Source organism: Triticum aestivum, chromosome 5B (genome assembly GCF_018294505.1).
Source record: "Triticum aestivum cultivar Chinese Spring chromosome 5B, IWGSC CS RefSeq v2.1, whole genome shotgun sequence".
Taxonomy (NCBI): domain Eukaryota; kingdom Viridiplantae; phylum Streptophyta; class Magnoliopsida; order Poales; family Poaceae; genus Triticum; species Triticum aestivum.
The window spans coordinates 233,142,518-233,149,826 of NC_057807.1; positions in this window are offsets into that span (position 1 = coordinate 233,142,518).

A 7,309-nucleotide genomic window follows, 5' to 3' on the forward strand; every position below is an offset into this window, starting at 1 on the left:
CTGTCACTTGTTACTATGGAAAGTGAATCTCTGAGGGGCTTGTTCGGGGTATCTTCACCCCGTACAGTAGAGCAAAGAGTTTCTCCTCAGCCTGGTGAACCTATTGAAAATGAAACTCCTTTTGAATTTCCTTCGGGTATTATGGAAAAACTGCTGGCTAATACTTTTACATGAGATGGAACAAAGCATCCTGACGAGCATCTACGCTATGTGGATGTTATTTGTGGATTATTTAAGCTTGCAGGTATACCCGATGATGTTGTTAAGAAGAAGGCTTTCCCTTTATCTTTGGAGGGAGACGCATTGACATGGTATAGGCTATGTGATGATACGAGATCATGGAACTATAAAAGAGTGATATTGGAATTTCATCAGAAGTATTACCCTATGCATCTTGTTCATCGTGATCACAATTATATATATAATTTTTGGCCTCGTGAAGGAGAAAGAATCGCTCAAGCTTGGGGGAGGCTTAAATCAATGTTATATTCATGCCCCAATCATGAGCTTCCAAGATGAATAATTATGCAAAGTTTTTATGCTCGGCTTTCTCATAATAATCAAACCATGCTCGATACTTCTTGTGCTGGCTCTTTTATGATGAAGACTATTGAATTCAGATGGAATTTATTGGATAGAATTAAACGCAACTCTGAAGATTGGGACCTCGACGAAGGTAAGGAGTCAGGTATGACACCTAAGTTTGATTGTGTTAAATCTTTTATGGACACCGATATTTTCCGTAAGTTTAGCACTAAATATGGACTTGACTCTGAGATAGTAGCTTCTTTCTATGAATCTTTTGCTACTTATGTTGATCTCCCCAAGGAGAAGTGGTTTAAATATCATCCTCCCATAGAAGTAAAAGTATCTGCACCTATTAAAGTTGAAGAAAAGACCATCACTTATAACGATCCTATTGTTCCCACCTCTTATGTTGAGAAACCACCTTTCCCTGCTAGAGTAAAGGATCATCCTAAAGCTTCAACTATTGTTCGTAAAAGCAATACTAGAACTTATACACCTCCTGAGAAAGTCAAAGTAGAACCTAATATTGCTATTGTTAAAGATCTCTTGTCTGATAATATTGATGGGCATGTCATTGAATTCTCTGGTGAAACTGCTAGAATTGCTAACCCCTGTGATAGAGATAAACATAGACCCGTGGTTGGTGTGCCTGTTATTTATGTTAAAATAGGAGATCATTGTTATCTTGGCTTATGTGATATGGGTTCTAGTGCTAGTGTTATACCCATTGACTTATATAAAGAAATTATGCATGATATCGCACCTCCTGAGTTAGAAGATATTGATGTTACAATTAAACTTGCCAATAGAGATACTATATCTGCAATGGGAATTGTTAGAGATGTTGAAGTCTTGTGTGGTAAAACCAAATATCCCGTTGATTTTCTTGTTCTTGGTTCTCCACAAGATAGCTTTTGTCCCATTATATTTCGTAGACCCTTCTTGAATACTGTTAATGCTAAGATAGACTGCGAAAAGAATGTTGTTACTATTGGCTTGGATGATATGGTTCATGAGTTTAATTTCTCTAAATTTAGTAAACAACATCGTGAGGAAGAATTGCCTAGTAAGGATGAAATTATTGGTCTTGCTTCTATTGCCGTGCCTCCTAGTGATCCTTTGGAACACTATTTGCTAGACCATGAAAATGATATGTTTATGGATGAAAGAAGGGAAATAGATGAAGTATTCTTTAAACAAGAACCTATTCTGACACACAATTTGCCCGTTGAAATCCTAGGGGATCCTCCTCCACCCAAGGGTGATCCCATGTTTGAGCTTAAACCGTTGCCTGATAATCTTAAGTATGCTTATCTTGATGAAAAGAAAATATATCCTGTTATTATTAGTGCTAACCTTTCAGAGCAGGAAGAAGAAAGATTATTGAAAACTCTAAAGAAGCACCGTGCCGCTATTGGATATACTCTTGATGATCTTAAGGGCATTAGTCCCACTCTATGTCAGCATAAAATAAATTTGGAAGCGGATGCCAAACCAGTTCATGATCCTCAATGACGTTTGAATCCTAAAATGAAAGAAGTGGTAAGAAAAGAAATACTCAAGCTTCTGGAGGCAGGTATAATTTATCCCGTTGCTGATAGTCAGTGGGTAAGTCATGTCAATTGTGTCCCTAAGAAGGGAGGTATTACTGTTGTCCCTAATGATAAAGATGAATTGATCCCGCAAAGAATTATCACAGGTTATAGGATGGTAATTGATTTCCGTAAATTAAATAAAGCTACTAAGAAAGATCATTACCCCTTACCTTTTATTGACCAAATGCTAGAAAAATTATGCAAACATACACATTATTGCTTTCTAGATGGTTATTCTGGTTTCTCTCAAATACCTGTGTCGGCTAAAGATCAATCAAAGACTACTTTTACATGCCCTTTTGGTACTTTTGCTTATAGATGTATGCCTTTTGGTTTATGTAATGCACCTACTACCTTTCAAAGATGCATGATGGCTATATTCTCTGACTTTTGTGAAAAGATTTGTGAGGTTTTCATGGACGACTTTTCCGTCTATGGTTCCTCTTTTGACGATTGCTTGAGCAATCTTGATCGAGTTTTGCAGAGATGTGAAGAAACTAATCTCGTCTTGAATTGGGAAAGTGCCACTTTATGGTTAACAAAGGTATTGTCTTGGGGCACAAAGTTTCTAAAAGAGGTATTGAAGTTGATAAAGCCAAGGTTGATGCTATTGAAAAGATGCCATGTCCCAAGGACATCAAAGGTATAAGAAGTTTCCTTGGTCACGCCGGATTTTATAGGAAGTTCATTAAGGACTTCTCGAAAATTTCTCGGCCTCTGACTAATTTATTACAAAAAGATGTACCATTTGTCTTTGATGATGATTGTGTAGAAGCATTTGAAATACTTAAGAAAGCATTAGTCTCTGCACCTATTGTTCAGCCACCTGATTGGAATTTACCCTTTGAAATTATGTGTGATGCTAGTGATTATGCTGTAGGTGCTGTTCTAGGGCAAAGAGTTGATAAGAAGTTAAATGTTATCCATTATGCTACTAAGACTCTAGACAATGCTCAAACAAATTATGCCACTACCGAAAAGGAACTTTTAGCAGTTGTGTTTGCTTGTGATAAATTCAGACCTTATATTGTTGATTCTAAAGTAACTATTCACACTGATCATGCTGCAATTAAATATCTTATGGAAAAGAAAGATGCTAAACCTAGACTTATTAGATGGGTTCTCTTGTTGCAAGAATTTGATTTGCATATTGTTGATAGAAAAGGAGTTGAGAACCCCGTTGCGGACAACTTATCTAGGTTAGAGAATTTTATTGATGACCCACTACCTATTGATGATAGCTTTCCTGATGAACAATTAAATGTCATAAATACTTCTCGTAGTACTCCATGGTATGATGATTATGCTAATTACATTTTTGCCAAATTTATACCACCTAGTTTCACATACCAGCAAAAGAAAAGGTTTTTCTATGATTTAAGGCATTACTTTTGGGATGACCCACATCTTTATAAAGAAGGGGTAGATGGTGTTATTAGACGTTGTGTACCTGAGCATGAACATGAACAGATCCTACGCAAGTGCCACTCCGAAGCTTATGGAGGGCACCACGCTGGAGATAGAACTGCACATAAGGTACTACAATCCGGGTTTTATTGGCCAACTCTCTTCAAGGATGCCCGTAAGTTTGTTTTGTCTTGCGATGAATGTCAAAGAATTGGTAATATTAGTAGACGTCAAGAAATGCCTATGAATTATTCACTTGTTATTGAACCATTTGATGTTTGGGGCTTTGATTATATGGGACCTTTTCCTGCCTCTAACGGATATACACATATTTTAGTTGCTGTTGATTACGTTACTAAGTGGGTAGAAGCTATTCCAACTAGTAGTGCTGATCATAACACTTCTATTAAAATGCTTAAGGAAGTTATTTTTCCGAGGTTTGGAGTCCCTAGATATTTAGTGACTGATGGTGGTTCACACTTTATTCATGGTGGTTGGTGTCAAAACCGGCGGATCTCGTGTAGGGTGTCCCGAACTGTGCGTCTAGGCGGATGGTAACAGGAGACAAGGGACACGATGTTTTACCCAGGTTCGGGCCCTCTTGATGGAGGTAAAACTCTACGTCCTGCTTGATTAATATTGATGATGTGTGTTACAAGAGTAGATCTACCACGAGATCAAGGAGGCTAAACCCTAGAAGCTAGCCTATGGTATGATTGTTGTTCGTCCTATGGACTAAAGTCATCCGGTTTATATAGACACCGGAGAGGGCTAGGGTTACACAGAGTCGGTTACAATGGTAGGAGATCTACATATCCGTATCGCCAAGCTTGCCTTCCACGCCAAGGAAAGTCCCATCCGGACACGGGACGAAGTCTTCAATCTTGTATCTTCATAGTCTTGGAGTCCGGCCGATCATGATAGTTCGGCTATCCGGACACCCCCTAGTCCGGAACTCCCTCAGTAGCCCCTGAACCAGGCTTCAATGACGACGAGTCCGGCGTGCATGTTGTCTTCGGCATTGCAAGGCGGGTTCTTCCTCCGAATAATTTATAGAAGATTGTGAACACCAGGATAGTGTCCGGCTCTGCAAAAATAAATTCCACGTACCACCGTAGAGAGAATAATATTACACAAGTTCAATCTGCTGACGTATTTTGTGGCGTGACGTTACACCATTACCAAGCCTTTACTCGAATTGTTTTTATTGTATCACCTTAGCGCATTTAGCGAGGCGGTTTCCTTGGCACGTCTTGTCGAAGCAGAGATCGTGTTCCCCTAACTCCGGGATTCCCATCAATACGGACGTGGGTAACCCAACCGCGCCATTGATTGTGACGCTTGGGAGATAAGCGAGTTTTACCAGGCCGGTGGGGACACATGTTTTTGTCCGCCCATATAAGGGGGTAAAGATCCAACCCTTTTACCTGCGCCTTCTTCCTCCTTGGCTTATCCATCTCTGTGAACTCGAGCTCCAGCACCCAAGTCCGCACTTCTCACCTCAACCTTCTCCAACTATGTCCAGAGCGGGAGGCAAGTGGATGGCCTCCTCCATCACGGAGGGGCAGATCCAGAAGCTGCGCGACGCCGGATATTTGTCCAGCAACATCGCGCACCATCGGGGAGCTCATTCCCACCCCCAGGCCCCATGAGAGGGTAGTATTTCTTCCGCGGACTGGGCTTCCCACTTCATCCCTTTGTCTGGGGGCTCATGTTCTACTACGGCCTAGATTTCCATGATTTGGCCCCGAATTTCATCCTCAACATCTCGGTGTTTATCGTCGTGTGCGAGGCCTTCCTCTGCATCCAGCCCCACTTCGGCTTGTGGCTCAAGACCTTCAGTGTCAAGCCGAAGGTTGTGAAGGGCAGCCAAGCGGAGTGCGGAGGCGCCATGGTGGGTAGGATGTCCCACGTTACGTGGCTGGAGGGCACTTTTGTGGAAACCATTAAGGTGTGGCAATCGGGGTGGTTCTACATCACCGAGCCGCGTGACCCTGATTGGGCAGCGGCCCCCGAATTCAGATCCGGCATCGCTACACGGCTCACCTCCTGGAAAGAGAGTGGCCGGATCTGGGGCGATTCGGAGGAGCTGACCGGACTCCAAGCCTGTATCCAAAAGTTGGTGGACAAGAAGCTCAAGCTTGTCAACGTAGTCCAGGTCATGCTCATCTGCCGGATTCTCCCGTGCCAACGACGGGGTTTCAACATGTGGGAGTTCGATCTGGCGCAGCACTAGACCCTGAGCGGACTCTTCGACACTACGTACGAAGATGTCTGGAAGGTGTTGTTCAAGGGCGCCGAGGCTCCCGCATCCGCTACCGAAGATCGCGGATTCCGCTCGCAGCGTCCAGCTGATGAGGTAAGTGATTTTGCCACTTGTTTTCCATAGTTTGACTCTATGCGGGATCTAAACTCCCTTTACCTTTGACGGAACTGGCTGGCGAAGGCCGAACGGACTATCTGTCCGGCCCCATTACCAGAGGACCCAGCGGACCCCCGCCTAACGGGGCTGCTGGCTCCGGCACCCCGTGTCCGGCACCCCACGTGGTGCCGGAGAAGAAGGCCAAGAAGAAGGCCACGGGGACTCGGAAGAGTTCCCGTTTTCAGGTGCTATCGGATGATGAATCCGAGGCCGACTCCTCCCACCAAGGTGAGGAGGAGAAGAAGAAAGCCTCTCCCCCAGCGGGGGGAGGGAAGAAAAGGAAGGCCTCCCCAACAATGGAGGCCGAAGGGTCCAAGAAGGAAAAAACTCTTCCCCCGGACTGCTCCGCCAACGCCAGTGACGACGCCGAGGACTAGCCTCCAAGGGCCAAGCCCCTGGCGAGATCGTAAGTATCCGGACTCCCGAATAACTTCAAGGTTTTTCTTTTTCGCCACATAATGTCTTTCTAATGCCGCATACAACCCTGCAGTCTGCCCAAGGTTGATCTTCCCGCTTCGTCGAGCGGGTCCTTAGGTGCGTCGGATATGGATTCTCTTCCGACTGCCTCCACCCCCCGTGCCACGGATGATGCCGAGGTGGGATCCCAGGAAGGGACCCACCAGGAGGAGGAGGCTCCGGAGGTGTCACAGGACAACCTCCCGGACTTTGCACCGGACTCGGCCCCAGAACCCACAGTAGCTCCGGAGTCCGGCGGGCGACCCCTTCACAAGAAGGGCAAGACCGTGACGCCGGCTGCTTCCATCCAACCAGAGGCGCTGGATAATTTGCTGGAGGCGCTCAATGGCGCCTCCATCAAAGAGGAACACCGCACTGTTATGAGTGCGGTGATTCAAAAGGTTCAGCTTGCCAAGAGGGGGCTGACCGAAGCCTGCAGCAGCCTTCTAACAGGCTTTGAGGTAAGAGTTTCAATATGTATAAAATGGTACCGCATAGACAGTAGCCCCTGATGCTCGGTTCGGTGTTCGGAAAGAGAAGCCGGACTGAGGATCTAAAAAGATATACGCAGGAGTCATAATAAATATGTCAGTATGGGATTGCAGGCTGCGCTGCTGACCTCTGCCGCACTGACTGCGGAGGTCAATACATTGAAGGAAAGCCTCGAGCGGTCCGAGAACAAGCTCGGTCGTGCCAAGAAGCAGCTCGAGGACAAGGAAGGTGAGTAACACCTTACTAAAATTGTACCTTACAGAAAAGGATTTTGGTTGCAAAAAGAATGACAAGGATAACGTGGGTATTGCAGGGGCCACTAATGAGGTGGCGACCCTGAAAGAGGCGGTGGCCGCGGCTGAACGCAATGCGGCCGCGGAGTGCACCGAGCGAGAGAAGCAGGAGGTGC